Source organism: Pogoniulus pusillus, chromosome 4, assembly GCF_015220805.1.
Source record: "Pogoniulus pusillus isolate bPogPus1 chromosome 4, bPogPus1.pri, whole genome shotgun sequence".
NCBI lineage: Eukaryota > Metazoa > Chordata > Aves > Piciformes > Lybiidae > Pogoniulus > Pogoniulus pusillus.
The window spans coordinates 7813182-7840773 of record NC_087267.1 but is presented as its reverse complement, the minus strand read 5'-3'; the positions used below and the strand labels follow the sequence as shown (position 1 = coordinate 7840773).

The 27592-nt window shown below is 38.0% G+C and overlaps 1 long non-coding RNA gene across 7 annotated transcripts; it reads left to right on the top strand.

Moving 5' to 3' along the window:
• The first annotated feature begins 1123 nt into the window (after positions 1–1123).
• LOC135175076 (uncharacterized) lies at positions 1124–25871 on the top strand. Of its 7 annotated transcripts, none has more exons than XR_010302214.1 (6): positions 1124–1228; positions 18228–18382; positions 19044–19216; positions 19808–19969; positions 22222–24827; positions 25197–25871. It is a non-coding gene; the product is annotated as an uncharacterized LOC135175076 (long non-coding RNA). The 7 variants fall into 7 exon arrangements; XR_010302211.1 differs by having other exon boundaries at positions 21971–24827; XR_010302210.1 differs by having other exon boundaries at positions 19808–20044.
• The last annotated feature ends 1721 nt before the right edge of the window (positions 25872–27592 follow it).

Here is a 27592-nt window from a genome sequence, read left to right as displayed (position 1 = left end):
TTATATCTACACATTGTTTTTCACAGAATCATAGAATCAGACAGGTTGGAAGAGACCTCCAAGATCATCCAGTCCAAACTAGCACCCAGCCCTATCCAGTCAACTAGACCATGGCACTAAGTGCCTCATCCGGGCTTTTCTTGAACACCTCCAGGGACGGTGACTCCACCACCTCCCTGGGCAGCCCATTCCAATGCCAATCACTCTCTCTGGCAAGAACTTCCTCCTAACATCCAGCCTGTACTTTCCCTGGCACAACTTGAGACTGTGTCCCCTTGTTCTGTTGCTGGTTGCCTGGCAGAAGAGACCAACCCCCACCTGGCTACAACCTCCCTTCAGGTAGTTGTAGACAGCAATGAGGTCACCCCTGAGCCTCCTCTTCTCCAGGCTAAACAACCCCAGCTCCCTTAGCCTCTCCTCATAGGGTTTGTGTTCCAGGCCCCTCACCAGCTTCATTGCCCTTCTCTGGACACATTCCAGCACCTCAACATCTCTCTTGAACTGAAGGGCCCAGAACCAGACACAGTACTTAAGGTATGGCCTGACCAGTGCTGAGTACAGGGGAAGAATAACCTCCCTTGTCCTGCTGGCCACACTGCTCCTGATACAGGCCAGAATGCCACTGGCTCTCCTGGCCACCTGGGCACACTGCTGGCTCATGTTCAGCTACTATCTACCAGTACTCTGTCCTGGTATGGTATAAATCCTGCCAGGCTGTCCTACTCCTGTTGTGGGTCTGGGAGTGAGTCAGATGAGCAAACAATAGGAGCTTGGTCCCAGCAAAGCCTTGAGGGCGAGGGGACTTAGTACCACACATCAGGTGTCTTGTGCTGCCCTCACCGTGCCTGCATGGTCAAAGGGGGCACAAAGCTTTCAATTAGTTGGCCAGAACAAGGGTGCTAGTGCCTATTGGCCAGTGTGATTTTCAAAACGAAGTATAAAAAGGGATGAATCAGACAACTGTGCCTTTCTACATTAGCCTTTCTGCATTAGCCTTTCTGCATTCAGCCTTTCTGCACCTGCCTTTCTGCACCTGCCTCTGCATCAGCCATCCTGCCTCTCATCGTTTGCAGCTCGTTAAAGGCAGCCACGTGTTGCAGCTAACACTAGTGGTGTAGCAGCAACTCCTTCCTCTTTGCCTGAAATATCCTCTGTTTTACCCTAGGATCACTGTCGTGAATTTGAAAGCATCCTTGATGCGGGAGACTTACTCAGGGACCACGGCGTTGTGAGTACATATGCTGGAGCGAATGCCAAGACTCCATAAACACAGAATTTTTCCTGTTTTCACATTACTGTTTTCCAAGTTCTGATTGTTTGAACTGTTTAATTCTGTGCAATTGCTTCCTATCGACTGAAAATCAAAATAATCTCAGGGACTTTCCCTGATTGGTGAATATTAATAATGCCTGGCTGCTCTCCAGCCACTCTGTCCTCAGTCTGTAGCGCTGCTTGAGGTTGTTGTGGCCAAAGTGTAGAACTCTCCACTTAGCCTTGTTAAGTCTCATCCCAAAAGATTCTTTTAGTGCAAAAGATTCTAGCTCATTAAGTGTTTGTTATATCTCTTTGTGGCACACAGTTGTTTGTAAACAGTCTGTTGTAGATAGGGAAATAATGTTATTTTTCATTCTAAGAGCAAAAAGTGAGTTTTGATGACTTAACCTTGAAGTCTGTGTGAATGTTTCCATGCAAACTGAGTCAACCTGGGACTCTTTTGAAAAGGATATGGAAACGTTTGTTTCTTTCGATGTTGAACATACCTAATGTAACATTACAAACAAATACAGTATAAATTCAGTGCTTCTGACAAGCACAAACTGTTCCTCTGAGATCTTGTGAACAATTTCTCTCCGTATCTGATTTGACAAGTGTAATTCCTTATTTATCTCTAGCACTTGCTGCATTGCTTTGCTCCTTGTAAAACACTTGCTCCAATCCTATTTTAAATATTGGGTTTTTTTATCTCCTGCACTATTTTATTGTATATTTCAGGCACTTGAAAGTAAACCACCAGAATACATCTCTTAATACATGAAAGGCTGGACATACATATATATGTGTGTGTATATATAACAATCTGAAATTAGACACATAGCTAGGTAGCTAAAACCTGGGCTCTCATGAAATAATGCACTTCATGGTGCACTACTGGCATATTTTCAGTCTTTTCCAACTCGATCTCGGTTTCTGTAAGTATAAAAGGTAGAAACTCAGTGAAAAGTCCATGTTTACCATCTTTTTTGCCCCTCTACACTTCAGGTATTAAACACATATACTCTAGTATTAAATCTACTGAACAGATTGTTTTTGAAATCATTGGCAGCATCCATCCTCCATCTGCTGATACTCTTTCTGTAACAATTTATTTTCTATAAGAATTGTCAGATAGTTACTGATACATGAAAACAGAATGGACTCAAAATATAGGCAGTTTAAAATGTAAGAAAAGGGAACTGTCCTTATATGTAACATTGACTTACTACGCATCTGTGATGTATAAAAGGCACTTCTCAACTGTGATAGCATATATAAGTGAAAGTATGATTTTTCCATGTAAATGATGAAAACAAACCTAGTGGTAGTTTCAAGCTTACTCTCAGATAACTGGAAATCCATTTTCATTTAGATTATTTCAATTACTTGTTAATATTCCATTAATATTTGGAAGGCAGAACCAGAATGAGGGACAAATACATTTTTCTTCATTATTACTGTCTTTCATCTCATATAAAATATCTATTGACAAAAGGAAAAGATGATTCAGAAACCAATAATGGTTTAATACTACATTTATCTTAAAAGAAAGAACCATTGGTGGACTACTTGAAATGAATATCCATCTTTGTTATTTGTTTCTTCCTATGGCAGTGTTCACATCATGTGGACAGCCTATTACTGTTTTTATGTCTGATTGCCACCTATATCTGCAGTGTCAGTGGAAAGATATTAGAACAAATTAACTTAGAAACTAAGTAAGTCTGTCTCTGCTTCAGATTAAACACATATTGGCAAGATAATGTGGGTGCACTCCCAGAGGCAGATAGACAGTATCTTTGTCGTACAAGGAAAGAAATGCTAGAAGATCTGAATTTCACAGCAGCATGTGGAGTAATATTTGAACACTTAGGCATAGGATTGCAATTGGTTGCTAGGATTTTTTTTTCCTGTGGAAATACAGATTATTTTACCAGCAGTGAGTCTGATTTATTCTCAGAATGTTGATGTAGAGCTATATGATTGTTAGGCTAGTAGGATTCCCTAAAACATCTCAACCTTTCTGATGTTACTAGAGATTTGGAATCTTGAATAAAATAGGATGAATCCTGCTGAAGCTGATTTTTGTAGTAGAATAATCACCAAGATCAGGAAAACTCAGTTGTAGAGTACCCATATTAACGTTTTTGTTTCAGAATGTTTCTTGTCAGATACTCTGGTAAAAAACAACTGAAGTCTGGGAGATTAAGTTTGTGGGTAGCTTGTATTGCTTCAAAACTATTATTCTAAAACCCAAATACAACTCTATAAAAATAGCACGTGCCATCTGTATTTTAAACTCCACTGTATTAGCCATGATTGAAAAATTGTTTTCTCTGAGTTTAACTTCCACCCTCCCCTATATTTAGGGTCAACATAAAGCCAAAACTGTAGTTATTTTTTTCCATATTCTTGTGAGATGTCAATCCACAAAACAAAGCTCCTCTGATATGATGAGGTGCTTCATTTCAAATATCAAGAATGTTCAATGTATAGCTTGGTAAGGGAAACACTTTTACATCTCTTTATTTCTGTTCTCTTGTAAAGAATTTTGATTAATATTTCCCTGATGACTACAGCAATCTACTATATAGATATATAAAAGGATCTAAGGAAAAGCTAGTAGATATAGCCATGTTAATACAGTGGCATTGCATTATATACAGTGGATCAGTCTGAAAAATGTTAAGTTGACATGAAATAGTCCTTGGACTGTGCAGCAGTCAACCATATTTGCTTCACTTTATCTTATATTTGGTCCATATTTAGTTGACAATCTCTGTGACTAATTTGCTTGTCATGAGTGGTGACTGAGTCAGTGTAATGACTCTCTGCTAATGAACCAGGTGTGTTGGCTTCTAGGGTCAGTGTTAAAGCTGAAGCCAGTGGGTTATGCCGTCCCTCAGAACTGTGGTGCTTATGCTCTTGGAGGTCTCTTCCAACCTGGCTGATTCTATCATTCTAAGTATATTCCATCCCTTTCTCTCTCAAAACCCTTTGGGATCTTAATAGTGTGAGTTGCCTACAAGTCCTTTTTAACTCTCTCTCTAAAAAGTGGCTGTTGTAACTAGTAATGAATGGATTCATAGAGGTTTGCCAGTATAGGTGGGAAAGAAATGGTGCAGTAAAGACAATGAAATGTGTGTTTATGGGTTCATGCACTACTTTATTGTTGAGGCACTTAGTGCCATGGTCTAGTTGACTGGATAGGGCTGGGTGCTAGGTTGGACTGGATGATCTTGGAGGTCTTTTCCAACCTGGATGATTCTATGATTCTATGATCCCTTCTCTTGCTGTGGCAGCAGCTGTCTTCCTTTGAAGCACCATTGCTGTCTGTGTTTTATGCCTTTTTTTTTTTCTCTAATTAGTCAACAAAGACAGGTTTACAGTCTGGACAAAACTTGACTCTACACCTAAGACATGTAAATCATAAACAGGCAGTATCATCAGTGACCTTTAATTGGCTCCATTTACTTGCTTACTATTTGGCTAATAAGATGTTGTGGGCAGTGTCTTGCTGTTGGTTTTAGCTTTTAATGTTTTCTGGCATGAAGCATGCCAGAAGGCCTTACAGGCTGCCAGGCTGGGAATTACTGGTCTAATAGTTACAACAGAGCTTTCAGAAACAGGGAAGCTGGTGCTTCTTCCTACTACTTTCAATAGCTTTCTGTATTACCTATAATCATTTAGATCATTTCCCTCCTCTCTGTCTTAATTAACTCACCATCTCTATTATGAAGATATTAACTCCTACCCATCTTGGCCTAAATATCAATTCTTATTATGCTGTGACTTCATATGATTGTGCATTTAATAAGAAATATTTCATAAATAATTTTTAATGCCTTTCTTTTGTTTTGTACTGTGTCAGTTAGATGCTCTCTTCAAATCTGAACATGGTTGATTGTCTCCTATATCTTAAATGATTCTTCTGTCTGGCTTAATCAAAAAGAGTTGTTTCAATGATGATTAGAACTCCCTCATTTGTCTCTAATAGCACTGTTTTTAAGATTGGAAAAGCTGTTAGTCCCTCTTCCGTGCAATCAAACAACCTTTATCTGCCATTTGGTATCGCAAGTAGAAGTTTTCTTTATGCCCAGAATGCACCCAGTCTCTTTTGGTAGAAAAAAGGAAATTTTATTCTTTTTCTAAAATTTCTCTGCTTCACTTTCACTGAAAGAATGAGTGGGATATGCTCTTGTTCTCGAAAAATGGGATGATATAATTCCTTGTATTTCCAAGTGATTGGATCATTTTTCTGTTTCAGTAAAATTGGACAATATACTCATTTTTTTTACAATAACATGGTACAGACTGGTAAATAAACCAGAGGATGCTTTTTTGACATTATTTTTCTTCCTTATTTCAAAGTGATGAGATCATCAGAAACTCAGCAAAGACACTTTTCCAAAGGGGTTAAGAACATTTTTCAGGCTATTTCTTTAGGAAGATAAAAGTAACACCCATTTTTTTCATTTGACTGTAGGTAGCCAATTAGGAAGACCTGTCTTTGGATAAAGGAAATAGGAAGAGTAAGGCACTAGCCTACTTGAATTCCCTTCATACAGAAGTATTTTGCACTATGAGGATCTTTGGCCCAGCTAGCTATTTACTAGCTGAACAAATGCCTACGTTTCAGACAGTGAGCAGGATGAGCTGCTGGTACTCCTGAGTTTGGACACTTACCACCTGCCTAACACAAAATTCTCTGTACTAAGTCTTGGACACAGGTTGAAGCTTCAGAAGCGTTCTCAAACCTTGCAGGAATTGGATGCTATCACAGAAAACACTGACTTGGCATGTGTATCAATATACAGCACAGGACCTCCTTAAAATGCTGCCACTAGTGTGGCAGAAACAGAAAATCTGAACCCAAACCCACCCTATCTAATGTGACTAGGAATGTCCTATTCACTAAGCTTCTTGAAAAGGAGGTAGGGCTTCCTCACTATTTCCTGTTAGGGCTATTAAATGCTTGTTAAGTAAACGTGAATTAGGAGAAAGGTTAAGGGAGGAGCAAGCACGGACATTCTGGGACATAGGACACTTACATTCAGGTACCTGTTCCAAAGAATACTTAGCTGTTCATATGAAATGCAGATCACTTGATAGAGAGACTAAGTTTGAACTAATAAAACTCTCAGATAAACATACCAGAAGTGGGAAGACTGAGCAGGAGGCAAATGCATTACTGCTGTTGCATCAGCCCCCATGATATTGCTTCTGGTTGTTCAGTAGGTAATTTCATTTTGATAAAATAAATGGTGAAAAATAAGCCTTTTACTATTACCCATTTAAGCTGGAAATATTTTCTTCCACTCCCTTTTTGAAATAAAAGTAGCATGTCATCCTGGTATTGTGTAGAGGGGCAGCAAGAGCTGTGATCTGGTAAACTAATTTCATTCCTCTAATTTAGATTTAGTTGCAGCCCCTTGTTGTGGAACCAGCACTCCCAGTGAGTAATCAGAGAAAGATGGTTTACCTTGGAGTTTATACCAGTATGGCTCAGGCTGAGTAAATGCTAGGTGTGCAGAGTGTCATCTAATTGTCTAGTTTTCCCTACAGGGGTCTATCGCTGTTAGGCAAACAGTATGCCAGCCCAGCAACGACTTGAACCTAACCTGGGTAATAAGTGCACGCAAAATTTAGTGTCTCAGCAGAACCCAAAGCTTTTGACAATCAAATGGTTAACCCTTTCGCAGATCCATTTCTTGGGAATTGAATAAATGAGAGTATTGTAATGTAAAGAACATTTGTTGGCTGAAGGCCACCATGAGGGAGATTAGTGGGGGGTATTAAAGATGAAATTATAAAGTCTCGGTGAAAGAGATTCACTTGAATTCAATGATAAATGACAGTGAAAGGAAGAGAAGGATATTTCTGAGATGAGCTGTATTTCCCTAAAGAAAAATACTTGTGAGATCAGATTTTTAAAGAAGGAGTATTCTTTTTTTATTATTGAAAAGGTTAGATTATATCATTTTTGAGAGCTCTGTTCTACTGAATGTAATAAAAATTGACATGAAGTGTTTTAAGTTTGTTGATAATTCCATACTATTCTGACCCACTTTATCTGAATATCTTAAAATTCAATTTCACTTGTAGAAGGTATTCTCATATTATCTTGCTATATAGGCTACAAAGGCTGGTAAATCCATAGATGTTCACGACCACTCATGCAGAAATGAAATATTTAACTACAAGGGTATCTTGTATTTCAGAAGTTATTTGCTGACACTTCATTCTCTGATCCTTGTAGTCCATACAAAATGATTTGCACGTAGGAAATACAAGTAAATGCTTTACAAATTGACTTTTTGAATATTTTGTTACTACTTCTAACAGATTTTATTAAGTGCTTTCTGCCCAGAATGTTTCAAATGTTGTGGAGTTTAATCATTTAAAAGCACATTGCACGTATGAATCCTCTTAAAGGATTCCTCAGTTTTCCTCAACAAAAAGAGGATAGGGGTGTACATTCTCACAAGAAGGCATATGAAAGTTGATGTGTATTAATTATGCTTATTAATTTAACTATTGTTAAAAGAAAGATGAATTATAATGCTTTTCTTAAAGGAGAAAAAAAAATCCTTCCATGTTTTTCCTGTTAAGCATAAACAGGTAGAAGAGCCTGATTTTTTTTTTGCTTAGTTTGAGTGGTTATTAATATAGAAATATAACTAATTTTCCTCCTTTAACATTTGCAACAAATTACAGTACACATTTCATCAAGTAAAAATGCAGCCTCATGTCATTCTAAATCACATTAAGAATCAGTTGAAGTTGGGGAGGTAGATGTCGAACTGTCAGATTTTAGAAAGACTGGAAAAACTTGAGATCAGATTTTCAGCCTACAAATTCAGATGGAAGAATTTAATCAGCCACTTTCCGTGTGCTTCACTGACTATCAGAAGTTCTGTCTGTCACATACAGATGGGGATGTGAATGTCTGATGTATGTTTCCCAGCTCTACCTAATTGGATAACTACAGAACTAGTATTAGAATAGACAGTAGTCAGACCTGCAAACTGGACAACAGCCAAATTTGGAACGGGAAGCTTCTGCGTGTCCCTTCTATGTCAGTGTGCTAGCACCGAATCAGCCTTTTCATATGGCAATTTAGGATATAGTTACTGTTACAGAAAATCAGTTTCTGTAGTCTATTTGAAAGAGTAACTCTTCGATTTCTATGTGGATTAAATAGTACTTATTTTTATTTCTTGCACTCTGGAATGATAGACTGACCCTTAGCAGATGCTAAGAAAGCCTATGAATCATCTCCCCCCTAAGATTTCCATTCTTAGTCACATGCCCTGGTAGCCCATAGGGAATCCCAAAGTATTACTAGCTGCTGTCATGGATGGAAATGAGAACATTACAAATTTTACCACTGTAAAACACTTTTTGAGCCTGTCTCTTGTGCTATGCCAAGGCTATTACCCCATCCAACTTGGCAAACAGGCTGTCCTTTATTATGTGTAGGATAGCATTAGCATCACAGACAGTGTTCATTTCCTTGCCGTTCCTCACTACAGGACATGTAGAAAAAAGATTCATGATGGGAGCAGACACTGTTCAGCGGAATTCGAGCATTGACAGAGCAGGTTGAATGGCAACATGGGTTTCAAACATTATATTGTAAAATTCCTGTAACACATCTGGTCAGTGCTGTTGCTAGAAGTTACAGCCTGACTCCACTGGGCACACTGGTTTGCCTCAGTTCAGTTACCTGCATTTAAATACAGCCTCAGCAGAATGGAAAGGCAATGAGATTTTTTTTAATAATTTGCTGGAGGGCTTAAAATATCTTAGGAGAATGAGATGACTATCTAAAAAAAATTATATAATTCTCCTGGGTGGCACATTCATGGCTTCATGACTAATTTGAGATGGCATAATTTTAGAGATCCTAAGAAATCCTATGACGAGGACAGAGCTGCCGCATCCTGAGATTTCAACTTTCTGTCACAATGAGAGGGTATAAGGATGCTAGAAAGGGCACAATACTTGTCAATTAAATTAAAAGTGCCAGGATGGGTGTCCATACTGTTGAGTTCCTGAAATGGCAATGTGTCTTGTTTTGCTTCAGCTGTTACTGAAACCTGCGCTTTCATCAGCTTAGTTATGGAGCGTTTTAGAGTCTCGCAGGGGAGATATGATTTAAATTAAATTGATAATTAAAACAGCAGATTAATTGGTTTCTGGTTCCTATTTGAATTTGGGTAGAATTTAAAGTTCTGTGTTATGCAACCATAAACAATTTGGGAAAAAAAAATTATTTGTGAGGACTTTATCTCTGTGAGATGGCAGTTCCAAAACTGTAATTGCAAGGATGTTTAAAGTTTATTCATGTGAGCAGAAGATCTGGTACTTGGTGTTCTCCAAAGTACTTCAAACTGGCTTATTGCCTTGGTCTGAAATAGTCCAAACAGAGCAGTTTACAGGAAGCACAGGAAGTCCAGACCTTATTTAGAAACAGAGGAAGTCAAATCATTATGTGGAACAGCACCTTAATGTATGATAGAAAGCTGTTAGGATTTTTTTTTGGTAAGGTTTTTTTTCCCCCTCTCATTTAAAAAAAAATATTATATCACTTATCAACTCTTTCTATCTGTTTTGGAAGAAACATCTAGAGAATTTTATTTTGAGATAAAACCAAAAAAGATAAATTAGGTGAGGCCCTCAAGTTAATGTATAAGTTTCTTCAGGGGTAAATAAGGAGATTATAGGCACTAGTCCTGCATTTAGTGCTCTAAGATATGACATGCATAGTGACATGGCTACTTTGCTGTGACATCGAAGCACGTCCCCTTCATCTACTCACTCCTTGTCAAGCACACTCTGCCAGCATCTTCAGCATATTCATGCTTTACTAGTTGTAAAGCTAAATAAACAAATAATGAGGCTTTTAAGGATCTTACTAGAAATCCAAAGTGTTGTGGGTTGCTATCTGTAGTATCGTTTGAGAGTAGGTTATGCCATATGAAACTATTGATACTACAAAGCACGTTTGAAATTGCAATGCTGAGGCCTTCCAGAATGTACCTGTATTTATACTGCATAAAAACAATAATGATCTTAAAATAATATTTAGCAGCATTGAAATGCTCTTTCTCTGGCAAACACATCCCGGGTTTCTGATGGTTTGTTGCTATTGTTCTAGGGGCAAAATGGGCTGAATGTATTCCTTTACTGTCTTACCAAGCACTAGGACACAGCAATGCCAGGTAGTTGGGGATTATAGCCAGCACTCCATGTACTTGAAAAAGTATTTAATGACATTTTAATGCTCAAGAGTAGCCTGGATTTAGAAATATCTCAACCACCAATCACCTGCAAACAACAAATAACCCATGAGTGCCAGAAAAAACAAGAGGTTGTGTATACCCTCCTGGAATTATGAACAGATTTCTGAACTGATGGAAATTCAAGTAGTGTTGAAAGTTGTGGAAAGGAAAGGTGTAGGATATAACCCAGAAACACAGCTGTGTTATTTGGACAGAAATGTTTAAGTTTAGCATTGCAAGGAGTGTGAAGAAATTGACTTGAAGTGTAGCTAGACATGGAGATAGTGTGTCACTGCAATTTTTCGCCTCATGCCTAGAAATGACCTTTAGGAAGTCTAAATAAGAAGAAAATGACAGGAATATTGTAGTATTTGAGTAATAATAGATTTGAAGATGACATTTTCATGTCTTAGAGCTCTTGAAATTGGAAAACCTAAGTGCATTTAAAACAAAACAGTAAAGTGAGGATAAGTTTGTGGGGGTGTAAAGGATTAGGTAAAGTAATTTATTTTAAAGCATTTCCTCACTAGAAACCTGTTTACACTCAAAGAGAGACAACTCATCAATCATTAAAACTGCTTCATGCTTCCCAAAATAAAAGCCTGGTTTCTTTAACTTGTAATTTTGCCAAGCTTGAAACATCTGTTCTAAAATTTCCCATGCAGATTGAATTTTTGGAAAATTTCAATCCCAATAGATAAGTTTCTTCCAATAACAAGATTAGACTGAAAGATATAATGACTTCTCCAGTGCCACAATGGAAAGCTGAAAGAGATTAACTGAGCCTGCACTTTAGAAATTGTGGTGTATTCTCTCAGTCACAATGTAACTCTTCTTTATAAAACAACATGATATGTGTATTTGATAATTCTGTATGACTTGCTAAAAGTCTTTGGAGAGAAACATTTGCCAGGGTGTTTTTTCATATTAAGCCCTCCACGCTTAAACACAATAGTCGTGTCAAACTGCAGGAGCACAACTAAGTAGCTATGGTAACTCTTGGCTGCAATACATTACTAGTTATCAGAATGTGATAATGTGGAATCAAGAAAGGAGGGAGTTGATCTTCCAGAGTTTTTCTTCATGTATACATCTTTATTATTAGCTAACATAAATAATACAGATGCATTTCTAATTGTACAGTGTTGGAAAAATAGAAACTATTTAAGGGTATGATAAAGCTACATAATTACTATTGAGGAAGGTTAGGTACACCAAGAGATTTCTGTTTAGTTGTCAAAAGAGCCATCTAGAGTGCACTGTTAATAAAATTGGAGAGGAGCCTTATGTAAAAAATGAATTTATTCCCTCTCTATTAGGAAGAAACTTGGATCATGAGCCCAGCTTCATACTTTGGGCCCATTTCCATGAAATTCAGAGGGGTTTGGTTCAACGTACATTGTTTAAGATGCATAGAATTCAAATAGCCTTCTGTAGAGAATCTTCCTTGCATTCATCCTTCCACAAAGAGGTTCTCCATAAAAGCTCTGTCTTTCAAGCCTGATAGCTCCTGCACATGAATAACTTTCACCATAGGAACTCACTGAGGCAGCAAACCCCAATCTTAGTGTCTTTTCAGAAAGAAAAGGCTCTTGGAGCAATATTCTCTTAGCTCCCTTCAGAAGCAATTAGCTGCTTGAAATACACCTGGAGCTTATTAAGTCTGGGATAGGCCTTAAAGCTACAGTTCACATTTCACTTCAGTTTGGTAACAAATCAAATAAAACGGTGATTTTAAGAGGCTGGGTAATAGTTATTCCATATTGCTGGCAAGCAAAATATTCTATAGATGGTGCTTGCTTCCTTTGGCAAGCAAAGCTCTATTTCCAGCCTAGAAAGCTTCATATTGTATGAATATTTAATTTCCCTTCACATTAACTAGAGAAAATGTACAGTAGGACATATTAATGGCTTTTCACAGTTTCCAGCTATGTGATCTATACAGCCACATAAACATCTATGCCATCTACTAAGACTGCCAGCATTCAGAAATCACATAGGTGTAGTTCTGGCCACCAGCTTGTCGGGACTTAGAGATGTCTGATTAAAGAGCCAGAGTTATCAAACTATGAAGTGATACTGATACCTGATGATATATACATTAACTGAAACTACCTGCATCTCTCTAAATGTTCCCTTTTTGGCTTTGAGTCTGTTCTCAGCACAAGAATGATTTGGAGAAAAATCTAATAAAATTATTTAGTGACCTCTGGTTTGAGAGTGCCTGTAGATCCTTTGCTTAAACATCCAATTCACAAAAAAGTGGCACTACCTGGGTGTGAATTTCCCATTCTCTTAGAAAGCAAATGAAACCAGAAAATACTTTGGAAAAATGAAAAGCAGCTGAACAACATCTAGGGCTCTAGCTTGCTTTTAAAAGTAGGATAAGGTTTTCAGGCAGTCAGAGCCCTAAAATGGTCAAAGAGGGCAAGAAATAGCAGGAGTTAATACATGTCTGTACCTAATATTAAACAGATTGTTTTAATACACTGATCGCACCAGTGACATCCATGTCATATTGGAACATGCTCTAGGTAAGAGCACAAAAATTTGAGTGAGATAACCCTGAAATAAACTTTTTGTCTTGGTAAAACTGCATGGAAGTGAGACAGCTAGAATCAGTCTAATTGGGATCTAGCAGAAAAAGTAAAATATTGATTTCTAATATTAAAGAGCCAAGGCTTAAATATAAGCATAATGCACTTCAGACTAAATGTGCCAAATCAATGTGGTTGGCTTCATTAGCTAATAGAGGCTATAGACAGTAGGTCAGCCTTGGAAGATGGATGAGAACTGACCTGCATTTCACACTTTTCCTATAGATTCCCTTGCAACTGGCAAGGAGTGATTATACCTGCTTAAGGACTAGTGATTTTTTTCCTTGGTGGTCTAAAGCCTTAGATAGGGTTCAGATGATGTTTTGTGAGGTGGAAAATAAGGCATGATTGAAGAATATACAAATATATATGAATTTTGGGTAGATAGCCTTTTTCTCTGGCATTCCCTAATACACGAATGCTGACTGAAACAATGGCTATTCAACTTTAATGTTTTTTGAATACATTTTAAATAGGCATAATATAAATGATATTCCCTTCAATTGGCACTTCTCTTGGGACTTGCATGCCTTAGAGCATTTTTAATAACTAACAGACATATGAATGTAGTGGAAAACTGCCTATTGTTCTTCCACTGGCCAAGGAGCATTTACCTTTATAAGAGTACCAGAATGTTTTGTGAGTCTTCCTCTCCAGAAAGTAGCTCCAGCAGGCTAAGAGTAGGGAAGAAGACTATACTGACTATGCTATTGATTCAATCCTAGGTAATCTGTCAGACTGGGCAGACTAAATGAAAATATCAACCAAGCTCAAAGTGAGAGTTGTTTCAAGGTAGGAAAGGGGTTGCTGGGTATGATTTCAGCACACTCAGGAACCAGAGTCATTTTGAGAACTCTGGTGAGAGTGAGGACATAGGTCTTAAAGAAGGCAGTGGAAATGTTAGAGATTATTCTCAGAGCATGCTCAAAGAATGGCATCAGTCTTGTATTTATTTTTTTCCTGCTCTCTGTCTGATGTTTCAGTAAGTAGCTGAGCAGTGGCATAATGAAAGTGTCCTAGAAACAGTGCTATTCTGATTCTTCAACTCGCATCCTAAATATGTATTTCATTCTAAATTTAGAAGAGATTTTGTGAAGAATTTTTTTAGTCATAGTGAGTGTTAATTCCCTTGATCCTTGTCTCTATTTTTCCTTATTTCAGTTGAATTGGTTGTGGCATTAATGGTGGGTAAAAATCGGAGAGGTTTTTGTTTGTATAGCACAGCGTCTCTTATAATTGCATAAAATAAATCTGCATAATAATAGTATTTTTTGTGGGATTCTGTGTTTGATGAGACAGAAAGTGAGAGCCTATGTATTTGGCAAATAACTTTATAAGTTGTATATGTTTCTGTTTATAAGTAAAAGCAAATTTTTCCTTTTGGGAGTGTTCAACTACAGTAATTCCTGGCAAAAAATTCTGAAAGAACCTTCTGTTTAAGCCATACCAATAAGTTTACATTTTATGTGCAATGTGTTTGTCTCTTTATGTGCCAGGTCTGCTGGAGTCCTTCTTGCCTGCTCCCTCAGATTAGTTTATTTCTGTTTTTTAAAGAGACTAGTAGAAGAGAGGAAAGAACTTTAGATCCAGTTTGTGAAAGCAGTTATCTTGTTTTAGCTTGCATGTTGGTACTTATGTCAGGAAGGAAAAGGATGTGGTGTTAGGCTTTGAAGATTATTGCTTTCATTTTGTCTGCTTCATGTGATGTTTTGTAGCTATCTTGGAAAATCATACACAAAATAAAACTGTTTTAGCGTTTACTCTGGGTAATGTTTTTGTATCTGGTAGTGTCTAGCAGACACTCCTGCAGTACAGGTGGATTTTTTCACCAGTCTCAAGCTTTAATGTTTACAGAATGTGTTCTCCAGAGAAGTCTCCAGGATCTGCTTCTGAAATTAGATCCACTTGGGTGAAATTATGTCAAGGCCCATTCATTTCAGGTAACTTCAGGTGCCTAATATTTTCATGTAGATCCTCAAAGCCTCTATCTCCATTGTATGTGTCCAAGGTGCTGTCTATAAAGTACTTGACATACATTTCTAGATATCAGAAAGGTCAGTGGTTAAATTCCTGAAGATTTCACAAATTCATTGGTTTTGTCTCTTCTAATCACACTGATATCATTGAATCACACTTACCATACAATCCCTCACACAAAACAGACCTATGAAGAGGTAGTTTTTATTCCTGATTGCTCTAACTGCTGCACCATGGAAAATGCTCTCCAAAGACCTAAGAGATTCAGGAGTTTACATTTTCAGAGCTGGGATCTGAGTTTGGGTTTCCTGCAGCTGAATGAAGATTGGTCTACCGTATTACTTAAATTCTTTTACTCCTGCCTCTTGACTATGCTCATGGATATTAAACTGTGTTAAGCACCTAAAACCAGAAGAGTGGTCATGTCTGAGAACCTCAGCAGTGGAAAGAGTCAATCAGTCTCCAGCCAGGAGATGGGTGATTTCCTTACCGCGATGTCTATCTGTCTTTATTCCTATTTCCTACATCATTTCCCTATCTTTGGGAGCTTTATGGCAGCAAGAGCCCAAGTGCCTGCTGTGAGGTTATAGATTCCACCTAGCAATAAGGTAATTAGATTCAATGTTGCAACAATTTACTTTGAAGTCCATTAAGCAGACGTAGCCTTGTTAGTTTATCTCTGAAGAACGGAGGATGGAATACAAGGATAATTATCAAGAATGGTAGAAATGACAGCCCCAACAAATAATGTCAAGAAAATTAGAAAGTCTCAAAATAAAAGGAATTGACCTTGTAGTGTATAAATAATGACAAACAGTGGGACAAAGGTTGCACTTTTAGTTTGAAAAACGAGACAAAGAACCTGACAATACTCACAGATAAATAGAAGCATAACACCTGCAGCAACCCCAACTGTCAGAGGTCATTCTGTAGTCACATTTTGCAAGTCACACAGGCTTCAAGCCTTCTTTGGTAATATTTCAGCAAATAAAACAAAACTGAACTTCCAAGATTTCTCCCTAGCCATAACAGCTACTCATCATTTTAAATCTCTACCGGCATTTTTCAGAGCCTTTCTGTCACATTCACCGGAGTGGCAGAAAATTCGTGTATGGAGCTTGTCTTTTCACCCAGCAGTTCCAATTACTTCGGTCCTTGACTGCTGCTTTGACAGCATCACTTCTGAGCCATCCAGCAGTGTGATAAAAATTAGGAAACAACAAAAACAATGTGGGTCTTTTGAATAGGCTATTTCTTTAAAAGTGTTTGAATATGTTGTCAGTTAATTACCGTGCTCCATGGTCATAAACCAGAGCAGATTTCAGCATTCGTATTTCTTTCATCTGTAGTCAAGCATTTATTCCTGTCACAATAACACGTACAGCTTCCCTGCATCTTCACTGTGAGGCAGTTGTTTGGGTTTGTTTTCAAACTATTACTGTAATTATCCTGTACTTTGTAGTGAGTATACATAGATTTTTAAACATAACCAAGTGGAGTCAAAAATTGCTTGAGTTCTTCCTAGACAACACTCTTGTATTTTAAACGTGAACATCTTCAGGTACCTGTATAAAACTGCTTTTAACATATTAAAAATCTGAAGTAGAAAAAAGTATAATTTTCATCAGAAAATTCAGTTTCACCACACATTTGCCATTAATAGGCTATATTTTGAGTATAGCCATAGCCTTGCTATTTGAAACAATTCATTTGAAACAGTTTTTCAATAATAAAATTTATTAATGTACTTGTGACTGCTGGGCTTGTAAAGACCAATTTCTAGGAGAGTCTGAATAAAACAATGACAGTCCTGATGAATTCTGTGAAGCCTTAAGACTGAGTTTCCTTTTGTTAAAAATCAAATGTGTCAGAAATCTACTGACTCAGAATAAAATTGCAGGTTACAATTTCACCCTTGGGCTTAATCAAACATGTGGTGTAATATCAAATTTATTGTGTACTTTTGCTTTGAGCTTTGCTGACATTTCAATGCCATCAGCTGCAGAAATGTCAAAAAATGTGATTGTCTTTTTCTGCATTTGGATATGGTGCCACAGTTCACCTTGGCTTTAACAAGTTTCATGATACTGTCCATTTTTTAAGCTGATAGAGGCCATTTTGAAGATCATATTTGTGTATATAAAGAATGTCATATCACTAAGGTTATTATCCTGAAAACCTACTGCACAACTTTTTCTATGCAATTATAGCATTGATTTTAAAGTCCATAGCTCTTGATTACCATATTTATGAATGCAAAGATTACATGATCAAATATGATAAATATATAAATAATCTGCTATTTTTTCCTCTCACATATTAATAATTGTTGTATTGCAGACCCAATTTTGCACCTTAATCAAAAAGAAATAAACTTACATGAAAAGTATGCATTCAATATCTTATTGCAAATACACTTTGCTTTTTAAGCAGGTAAAAAGCTTGAAAAGGTGGCTAGGATACCTGTATTATGCCCACAGATGTATAATATACATACACATATAGTTTAGTTTATATATATGTGTGTATGTATATCTATATATATGTATAGATATAGGTTTAAAATAAATTAGAAGCTTGAATCTTATTTCCTTTCTGTATTAGTTATGTAATGAAAAAATTATAGAATCATAGAATGGTTTAGGTTGGAGGGGACCTCAAGGATCACTCACTTCCAAGCCCCTGCCACAGGCAGGAACACCGGGGGAGGTGGTGGAGTCGCCGTCCCTGGGGCTGTTCAAGGCAAGATTGGATGTGGCACTTGGTGCCATGGTCTAGCCTTGAGCTCTGTGGTAAAGGGTTGGACTTGATGATCTATGAGGTCTCTTCCAACCATGGTGATACTGTGATACCTCCCACCAGAACAGGTTGCTCAAGGCCTCATCCAACCTGGCCTCAAACACCTCCAAGGAGGGAGCATCTACAACCTCCCTGCGCAACCTGTTCCAGTGTCTCACCACCCTCACTGTAAAGAACCCTTTCCTAACATATAGTTTGAATCTCCGTCTTCCAGTTTAAACCCATTTCCCCTTGTCCTGTCATTACAAATCCCATTCATCTATATTTGGAATTAGTAAAGGGTTTTCTGCTATTAATTTCTTATGTTTTTCAGGCATCTCAATTAAGTGAAGAAATCTTAACAGTGCTTAGAAGACTGTCATTGTTATTGTGTTTGATCCAGAAATAAAGTCATTCTTAATAACACCCTTTCTTCAAGTACCTTGTACATGCTGGAAACTGATGAAGTAGGCATGAAAAATAAGAAAGGTAAGGTATGGGAAGAGTACATGGTTAGATACAGAGATCTTAATGTCTTGCATTGCAAGGCCCTCTTAGCTCATATGCTTACATATGGAGGCTGTGGCAATAGCAGTAGTTCTATCTGTGGCAAGAGTTGCTTGTCCCAGCTACCACTGGAACAGGCAACACAGAGGTGGCAACTGCATACATTGGTGGTGTCTCTTGAGACTCTTTGTCATAAAAACATTCCCTCACACATCACCACCTAATCAGAGTGGGGCTTATGCTCTTTTCAAGAGAAGTTTCTCATCAGGTAGATTCTCTATACTGTTAATCTAGTGGACACCCATCTGCTGCAATATTGCAACAGCAAATTGTGTTCAAGAGCAGCATTAATACAGAACTGGTGTAAAATTTGTTTAAGCTCACACAAGATATAATGCTATAAAGGAGAAAATCTATCTTTCTTGAAAGTCAATGTTAAACTTCAAAGCTTTGTTTACTTTGTATTTTGTTCCTGATGCCCTTTAGGAAATCAAATTCTTATTTTCTTTCTGTAACTATGAAGTCCATATGAAATGCTACTTATTCAGTGCCATGTGAATATCAGTGATTACCTTTTAACATAAGTGCAACTCAAAAGATTATTACACTCTGATTAGTGCTTGTTATTACTGTTTGTTTCTAGGCTCCTGTTTTTCTGTAGACCCTCATCTGCTGCCTACAGCGAATACTGGATAGCATATGAAACAGAAATGAGCTTTAAGTGACATTCACACCCCCTAATCTGAGCTCTTTGCAATTATTTTATAATCTTACAAGAGAAGCATTAACAGCTGATTGAGACTACAGATGATACAGGTAACAGCCACAAGGGTAAGTCAAGGGTAGCCTACTGTTGCCAGTCTGTCTGAGATCCTTCAAATTGTAAGCCAAATGTTAAACATGCACAATCGCTGACTAAACTCTGAACTGTTCTGTGATGGTCTTCCTAAATATGGAGTGACTCTGTAGCAGTAAGCATTGCATGCTATTACAGGAGCCAAAGTTCTGTGTTCAAATTCTTCCCTACATATTAGGCAAATAAAATTTAGCACCAGCCTGTCAAGTACTGGCCACACTGTAGCATGCCTTGTTTTTCTTTAACCATTGTGTATAAAAATCACTTGCAGTCTCTGCCCCATTTATTGTCATTTTTTGCCAGTGTTATCCCTGTTTTCTCTTTTTATTCAGTGCTGTCTGTTGTATTCAATTTAGTATTTTAATCTATTTCACATAGTCGTATTTCCAGGGATCAGTCACGGTCCCATATGTGGGGATCAGAAGCCACATGCAGACTGTTCTAGCTTTAGAGGACCATCTTGATAAACGGAGTGCAGGTTGGCTGCCATTTCATGGAAGGTCCAATATAATGGTTGGACTCCTAACATGCTGATCTTTATTTCTTTTTAGTAGCTATGCTTTCTACACCATGTGTGACCCATCAGCTCTATACAGGGGCTCTGCTTTTCACTGCACTTTACTACAACAACTACCTGACTGCTTAAATATGCTGTGGCAAGACAAGATAAATCAGAGAACAGTGTGAAAAAGAAATGAAGTTCTGAGAAAGAGGTGAGACAATACCCAAGACCTTGCAGTTATTTGTTCTGCCTGAGCCAGAGGAATGATGCTGACAGTTGTCCTCAGGTAAGCAATACTCATGGCATATTGTCCAAGTGCCACTAGCAGGAGCTCATGTGAAGGTCAGTTGCGCCGGGTCATACTAATTTTTGGCTACCACTATTCTCTGTCTTTGGGATGATCAAGAACAATTCTGAGTTCTAGAATGCTATCCTAGTAGTCTTGTACCAATATTGACAATCGTTACTATGACCACACTCTTTTAAAGGTTTAGCAAGAGTTCATCTAATTTACATTACTTTACCATTTTACATGAAAACAAAAGGTGTTAATGCATCTGCTACTGCAAACAGAACTATAGCAGGCTTTAATTTTTCAATCTTTGTTTGCAATCAAAACAAGGAGTTTAGAATGACAGAGTGGCCATAATGTATTTTATTTCAAAACTGTTGACAGAAAAAATAAATCTAAAAAATCTTATTAATTTTCAAAAAGAAACTACAGCAGAATGAAGAAATTTTTACTAGAAGAAACTAGGAAAGGCAACTTAACATGAGTTGAGGAAAAATTTGAAAATGCATAAAAAGATAGTATATTTTTTTCAAACACATGAAGGAACAAGAAGCTTTCAAGAAGAAAACAAGACTTTGTAGAGATATTAGATAACCAAGGTATGCAAAAAAAGACTTGGGGAAGGTAAAGAGGAAACTAACAGCATTTTTTCTGTATCTATGTTGACCGTGGAGAAACGTAAGTCTTGTGTTTGAAGCTCTTGAAAAAATAAGTTCTGGCATCAAAGCATCTGTTTCAACAAAAGAATTCATAAGATCATGATTAAAAGATAATGTATGGAATCAAGAAGTTTGTCATAATTTAGTATGAGGATGCCAGATTATTGACTAAAGCACATAAGCTTTGGCTTTAAACCACTTTGATACCTGAGGTATAGAAAGTAAATATATGATGTTGATTTAAAAAACAAACAAAATTTCCAAGAATGACTGGAGAAACAACTTGTTTCCCTTGGAACAGGGCAAATATGAAGAGAAGAGAATAGAATAGAATCAGTAGACATGAGAATAAATATGATACAATGTGTGAGGGAAAGCTGTGTGGCTTCTGTAAAGCAAAGTGAGTACATTTCACTGGAGGAGTCAGCAATCACATAGACAAGAGTAGTCCAGCTGCCAAACTAATATTTTAATTCCAAAAGGATTTTTACAACATTCCCTGTTCTTTTTCAAATGTACCTACAGAACAGACTATGCTGACATTGGGTAAGAAGGAATGTCTTTGAATTAATGGAAAATTGCTCAAAATGTAGAGATAAAATTAGTTTATGTAGTTAATTTTCTCAGCTGAGAAAGTGTTCCTGCAAGAGCCTGCACTAGACCTGTGCTTTTCAACAGAGCAGAAAATGAGGTAGAAAGGTGGGTCAAAAGTGAGATGATAAAGTTTGCTGTTATTACAGTTACTCAGGACAAGAAGGATGATGGCCAACTGAGAGCAGCTTGCAGAACATAATACTTGGTAATAAAAAAACATGTGAAATGAAATGTAAATAAATGTTAAGTGATGTCCAGAGGGGAAAATAACCTCAGCTTTAATTATATATAAATCCTAACTTAACATACACAGCCCGTCACTTAGGAATGAGATCTTCAAGTTATAAATAGTGGATAACTGTAGAGAAGCAGTTCTATGAAAATGTCAGCTCAAAACAGAAAATATCATTATGCTTCTGTAATACCACAGCCCTCATCTTGAACGCTCTGTATACTTCTGATTCATTTATCTCCCCTCCCTAAGTCATAAAGATATAGAGAAGGTAACAAGGGTAATCAAAAGCATGAAACAGTTTCAATATTATTTTTAATTACACATCTTAAGGCTAGGAAAAAGACAAGTGAAGAGGAATGTAACAGCACTTTATAAAATCATCGAGGTTATGGAGGATTTAAACAGGGAATGATTGTGTACTGTTTCTTCTAGAGAGAAAAAGGAGCTATCAGATGAAATTGTAATATGAAAAGTTTGAATCAACAAGCCTCTTGTTACTAAGTTATCAATGGACATTTGTGGTGTTAAGTTGATAGAAGCTTGAAAAAGAATTGGAAAGAAAACCCATGAACTACTCAAAAAGCTATTGAATAAGAAGAATTTATCTATTTCAGCTAGTTTTGAACTGCAAATATGTGTGGTCTGCAAAAGTAAACTCAGGAAGTGTAATTGTTCTTCTATAGACATCCACTGCTGGCTAACATCAGAGTCAAGACTCGATCTCACCTGGCACAAAGATGAGTGGTCTATTATGTTCTGTACTTATTTTTTACATTTCATTAAATAAACTTTCCTTTTCTTATATAGCACTAAAACCAGATTTCACAGGTACTTTATTCTGCTTCATGTTGTATTTCAGAGGGTTCTTTGGGTTTTTTGTTGATGGTGGTAGTGGTGGTTTTTGTTGATAAGTTCATTTTAAGTTATTAGGATAATCCTGCTGCAGATGGAACACAGGGCAGTGCTACTGTTAACATGATGAATAGTAACATTTTTGGGTTTGAGATACTCACTATAAAAATATTAGATTGCTATTATAATTCAGCTTTTGCTGTGCTAATATCTTAATTAAGCCTGATGATATTTCAGGGGGGCAGGGATTTCTAGATCTATCTTTGTTAAAAGGAGTTCACTAGACCCACGTATTGGAATTCAATAATCAAGTGGAACATGATATATGGACTACACCTATGTGGCCAAGTTGATCATCCTGTTTTGCTTGAGAGTCAGATTTGGCTGATTAGCAACTCTGCATATACACTAAGCAAGGTTGCAAGGTTCAACACCTGACGTGCTTGTTAAGGACATGAAAGCAATCTGTAACAGCTTGGCCTGAGGGCTGCAGAGCGTTTTTCACTGCAGTTCGGAAAGAGAAGCCAGTACCTGCAACCCCTTCTTTTCTTCCCTGATGTGTTCTCTGAGGAGTGACGGAGCAAGGAACTTAAAGTCAATGGAGACAACTAGGCATTTTCTCCTGGACAGCATGCTAGCAGCACCATAACTGCCCTTTGCACTTCCATGACTGAGATCTGTTTCCCAGCTCTTTTTACATTTCACATGACATGCAAATGAATTAATCTTCAGACTGTTCCTACACAGTAGGCAAATGTTGCTCTTAAATAAAAGAATCCAGCTGCTCAACTTGCCAGAAGACAGCAGTCAGGCAGTGAGAGGGAGAAGTCTGAAACTGCCCTGCAGCTGAGCTCAGAATCCAGGAATTCTTTTCCTTCTTGGTATTGCATTGAGGTCATCTCACTCTTTGATGTAGCCTAGAAAATGTAATGAGCTATTAAAAACTGGATACATTTCCCCAGTAAATTAGAAACATTTACAAGTCCAACACTGATCATAAAACATAGATAGCACTTCTCATAATAAAAATGTAACCATATTTTTTCCATATATTTTAGATTGTGTGAACTGTGGTCTTTCACTCTTTGGCTTGCAGTTTACTTTGTTACATAATTGTTACATATGATTAAAGGTCGACCAAGTTAAAACTATATTTTGTTGGAGGAAACACATAAAAAATATTTGATCTTGCCCTACCATTTTACTTAGACCTTCTGCAGAGCTGGGTTACAATGTGCCAGTATTAATAAAACAAGATGTATCTTAGAATCTATATTGTATAATTCATAAACATTTCAAGGTACCTGTAAACTTAGGTTAACACGTCTCAGGGAGTTAAAAAGGCAGCCATTGTATGCTCATTGAGTTCTGTACAGTACAACCATGTTCTTGAGCAACTGGACACATAGAAATATTTAGTTCCAATGCCAACTTTCATCACTGCTTGGAAGTAAACAACTAAACTAAGAAAAGAAATCAAGGAATTAGAACAAACCTCATTGCTTTCTATCTCAAATCTAACCTCTAAATATAAATTATTGAATACTTTGTTTTAAGAACTTAAGCATCTGTTCACTGTATTTTTACTTTAAACAGATGCTGTAGATACAGATGTAGTCTTTTTGCATTTACCCAGACCTGATGTTATTAAGAATATCCACATGAGAAAAGGTTACAAAGATGATCCCTGTAAGAAGGTGAATCAGATGGCATATATTGTAATACAGAGTACATTTTGCTGTAGCTGACTGACATGTTTAGAAAAGCAGATACTTTGATGAGAAGATCAACTGCACAATATTCTCCTAGAATCTTCTCCAGAGTCTCAATGCAAACTAACATAAGGATGCAACATATGTGTCAAGAGAAATAAACACACATTAAACCAGACATTCATTTTTCTCAAACTAAGCTCCAAAAGCACATGCAGCAGAATACTAGGAAAAAGTAGAAATGCCAACTTTACAGCAAGTCACATTTCAGATGAAGAAAAGCTTTTATATGAAGTTGTATCCACAGTCACTAGTGTAAAATATTAATAGCTTCAGTTGTACCACTCTCTCATGGAATAGAAAGTGTTCATAGGATAGAATCATTTGATTTAAAAATCCTGCTGTTCAACAAGTACACGGTATTTGTAGTTAAAGATTATCATCTGTTGGTTGATACACAGAAACGTTGGTGATGTCTGGTCAATGATTTTATTCGAATGTGAGACCAGAGCTTAACATAAAGCAGCCTAATGTAAAATTATAAAAGACTGTTGTTGAGCTTATTAGATGATCTTAATTTTAATGACTTGGTTAACCTAAAATGCTCTTCCTGTTTTTCATGTGAAGAGCACTCTGGTTAAGTGTTGTATGCGTTTGTCCTTTTTTCACAAAATGGCCTGGGAGGAACTGAACAGCATCCTACTTCCCCTCTCTGTATGCTGGAGGTCAGGGATTTTTGTTTCACACAGGGCACCTCTGCTTTACTCTGCCTCACCCTCCAATAATGTCCAGAAGAGGTAGCAAGCTGCTTTTTACAACGTGAACCTTGCTACACTCAATGTGAAAAGGGAGCTGCCTGTGGTCAGATGTGGGCAGCATGTTGTCATTTAGAAAATAGTTACTAACTAATGGATAACGTATTTTTAAGCATGCTGGAATGGTTCCACAGCCAAGCTGTTATAAATGAATAGGCCTTTTGTTGTGGGTCTTGATCTCTTCCCTCCTTCCTCCCTTTCTTCCCCCTCCCCCTCCCCCCTTTGTCAGGATGAGTCAATATCCTTCTAATTGGGTGTCCTTTCTGGACTTTTTTCCAGGTTTTGGCAGTAAGAAAGTTCAAATCCTCAAACAAACAGCCCTGGTGCCCAGAAACCATTTTTTCCTTTAACAGATTTATTGCTTGAAGAGGTATTCATGTCAGAAGGCTCAACAGTATTGTTACAGGGTTTTTTTCCCTGCACACAGAAAATGTAAAAGGAATTCAGCTGTACTTCAGTGAAACAGCATTATCATCCCAGGAATGAACAAACTGATTTGTTATGTCCTTAACAAAAAGCAAGTCAACTTCTAAATAGTGATGTGGGATTGTTGTGAAACTATGGCCCAGTATGCTGTCAGAGATAACGACTCTGCTATTTCAGTGGTAGCTCTAATTTCGCTGTACATCCTTTCTGACTGCCTGAGGAAAGCAAGAGTGGGTCACGTTGGCTCTGTCAATACTAATACCACAGGACAAACTTGAACGACGATAGTCAGGCAGGACTGAAAATCTGGTGATGTGACCTCCTAATGCAGCCTCCTAGTCCTGTGGGAAATGATTAACAGGTGTATTTGATTTTCAAAGTTCTGGTCTTAGAAAGTTCAAAAAATGATTACTGTTTGGAATTAATGGGTGCCTGCCATCTCAGGATCTCAAGTGAATATAACCTTCCTAGGAAGCAAATACTGCCGTCCTTAGTTCAAAGGTATTAAAAAGAAGACATGCAAAGATTGTTGTCCCAGTAGAGGGAAAGATGGTGTTAGATTGTAGAAGAAAACTGGTTTCCTGCATTAAAAAACAACAAGCAGTAGTAGATGTAGAGTCACAGAAAAGTTAGGACTTGGAAGTGACCTTGAATGATCATCTAGCCCATTGCCCCTGCCAGAGCTGATACACTTAGGCCACACAGTGACGAGTCACAGTATCACAGTATTATCAGGGTTGGAAGAGACCTCACAGATCATCAAGTCCAACCCTTTACCACAGAGCTCAAGGCTAGACCATGGCACCAAGTGCCACGTCCAATCCTGCCTTGAGCAGCTCCAGGGATGGCGACTCCACCACCTCCCCGGGCAGCCCATTCCAGTGTCCAATGACTCTCTCAGTGAAGAACTTTCTCCTCACCTCCAGCCTAAATCTCCCCTGGCGCAGCCTGAGGCTGTGTCCTCTTGTTCTGGTGCTGGCCACCTGAGAGAAGAGAGCAACCTCCTCCTGGCCACAACCACCCCTCAGGTAGTTGTAGACAGCAATGAGGTCACCCCTGAGCCTCCTCTTCTCCAGGCTAACCAATCCCAGCTCCCTCAGCCTCTCCTCGTAGGGCTGTGCTCAAGGCCTCTCCCCAGCCTCGTCGCCCTTCTCTGGACACGCTCAAGCATCTCAATGTCCCTCCTAAACTGGGGGGCCCAGTCCAGGCAGGTTTTGAATGTCTCCAGAGAAGAAAACTCCACAGCCTCTCTGGGCAGCCCATTCCAGTATTTTGTCACCCTCACAGTGGAAAAGTTCTTTCTTCTCTTCACGTGGAACCTCCTATGCTCCAGCTTGCAGCCGCTGCTCCTTGTCCTATCATTGGGACATCTCTGAGAAAAGCCTGGCTCTGCCTTCCTGCACTTGCCCTTCACATACTTGTAAACATCAATGAGGTCACCTCTCAGTCTCCTCCTCTGCCAGCTAAAGGCCCTTTCCTCATAATGGAGACGTTCCACTCCTTTAATTATCTTTGTACTGGACTTTTTCTAGCCGAAGAAATTGTCTTTAAAGAAATGCATCTGGAACTCAAAATTTAGAGGCTTGGATGATTTTTACAGAAAGATACTGGAATTCTTCATCATATCAGAATGAAATTTCATACATTTCTCTGTGGAGGATGGAACACAATGATTGAAGTCTCAAGTTGTGCCAGGGTAGGTATAGGCTGGATATTAGGAAGAAGTTCTTCACAGAGAGAGTGATTTCCCATTGGAATGGGCTGCCCAGGGAGGTGGTGGAGGCACTGTCCCTGGGGGTCTTCAAGAAAAGACTGGATGAGGCACTTAGTGCCATGGTCTAGTTGACTGGATAGGGCTGGGTGATAGGTCGGACTGGATGATCTTGGAGGTCTCTTCCAACCTGGTTGATTCTATGATTCTAAATCACTTATGTAGGGGAATGGTCTCTTGTATGGGCAAAGTCTGATGTTTGAATTAAATTTAAAATCTGCAATCTAGTTCTGTGTAGACATGAAGGAATTATTCCAGACATGAAGGAATTATTCAGAATTTCATTGCTGACTTCTTATACTTTTCCCTGAAGTACCTGATGTTGTCTGGGACTGACTGCTCACAGAAGAATCTGCAGTGACTCACCAAGGCAATTCCTTTGTTCTGTCGTCTCACCATATGAGACCATGTGGGTAAGTAGAGTTACAGAACTTCTGCAAGCAAAGGGGAAAAAAATCAATTATCTGCCCCAGCAACA